Source organism: Micropterus dolomieu, unplaced genomic scaffold, assembly GCF_021292245.1.
Source record: "Micropterus dolomieu isolate WLL.071019.BEF.003 ecotype Adirondacks unplaced genomic scaffold, ASM2129224v1 contig_11142, whole genome shotgun sequence".
Taxonomy (NCBI): Eukaryota; Metazoa; Chordata; class Actinopteri; order Centrarchiformes; family Centrarchidae; genus Micropterus; species Micropterus dolomieu.
The window spans coordinates 1-1,554 of record NW_025740128.1 but is presented as its reverse complement, the minus strand read 5'-3'; the positions used below and the strand labels follow the sequence as shown (position 1 = coordinate 1,554).

At 41.6% G+C, this 1,554-nt stretch overlaps 1 non-coding gene across 1 annotated transcript; it reads left to right on the top strand.

Annotated features, from left to right (window-relative positions):
• The first annotated feature begins 508 nt into the window (after positions 1-508).
• On the top strand, positions 509-597 carry trnay-gua. Its single transcript is given in 2 exon segments — positions 509-545; positions 562-597. It is a non-coding gene; the product is annotated as a tRNA-Tyr (tRNA).
• Positions 598-1,554: the final 957 nt, after the last annotated feature.

Sequence of the window (1,554 nt, the reverse complement as noted above, 5' to 3'; positions counted from 1 at the left end):
ATGGGTTTCTTTCTGAACATTTGCTTCGTATGTTCAGACAAGCTTAGCGTGTCTACATCCAGCGATATCAGGTAAAACACAAAGGCAAGTTCTGCTAAATCTGTGTAGTTAATCTGCAATTATTTCAAGCAGGTATGTATAACTTTAGTCATGTGTGTACCAGTTTTAATCAAGCGTGTGAATAGTGTAATACAGTTTGATGTTCAGGAGGTGACTTATGTTTGTGTCGGCTCCGACTGACGAGATAAGAGGCCGAGATGGGTTTCTTTCTGAACATTTGCTTCGTATGTTCAGACAAGCTTAGCATGTCTACATCCAGCGATATCAGGTAAAACACAAAGGCAAGTTCTGCTAAATCTGTGTAGTTAATCTGCAATTATTTCAAGCAGGTATGTATAACTTTAGTCATGTGTGTACCAATTTTCATCAAGCGTGAATAGTGAAATACAGTTGGGTGTTTGTCATGTTCATGTCCATGTAACTGGCTTTCTCCATCTTTGTTTTGTTCCCTTCGATAGCTCAGTTGGTAGAGCGGAGGACTGTAGGTTCAAAATGTCAGTAATCCTTAGGTCGCTGGTTCAACTCCGGCTCGAAGGAGTTGATTTATGTTTGTGTCGGTTCCGACTGACGAGATAAAAAGCTGAGATGGGTTTCTTTGCTTCATATGTTCAGACAAGCTTAGTGTGTCCACATCCAGCGATATCAGGTAAAACACAAAGACAAGTTCTGCTAAATCTGTGTAGTTCTTCTGCAATAATTTCAAGCAAGGTATTTCGTTCCCTTCGATCTTTTAGTTGGTAGAGCGGAGGAATTTAGGTTCATAATGTCGGTAATCCTTAGGTCTCGGGCTCGAAGGAGGTGATTTATGTTTGTGTCGGCTCCGACTGACGAGATCCAAAGCTGAGATGGGTTTCTTTGCTTCGTATGTTCCACCGATATCAGGTAAAACACAAAGACAAGTTCTGCTAAATCTGTGTAGTTCTTCTGCAATTATTTCAAGCAAGGTATTTCGTTCCCTTCGATCTTTCAGTTGGTAGAGCGGAGGACTGTAGGTTCATAATGTCAGTAATCCTTAGGTCGCTGGTTCAACTCCGGCTCGAAGGAGTTGATTTATGTTTGTGTCGGTTCCGACTGACGAGATAAAAAGCTGAGATGGGTTTCTTTGCTTCATATGTTCAGACAAGCTTAGTGTGTCCACATCCAGCGATATCAGGTAAAACACAAAGACAAGTTCTGCTAAATCTGTGTAGTTCTTCTGCAATAATTTCAAGCAAGGTATTTCGTTCCCTTCGATCTTTTAGTTGGTAGAGCGGAGGAATTTAGGTTCATAATGTCGGTAATCCTTAGGTCTCGGGCTCGAAGGAGGTGATTTATGTTTGTGTCGGCTCCGACTGACGAGATCCAAAGCTGAGATGGGTTTCTTTGCTTCGTATGTTCCACCGATATCAGGTAAAACACAAAGACAAGTTCTGCTAAATCTGTGTAGTTCTTCTGCAATTATTTCAAGCAAGGTATTTCGTTCCCTTCGATCTTTCAGTTGGTAGAGCGGAGGAC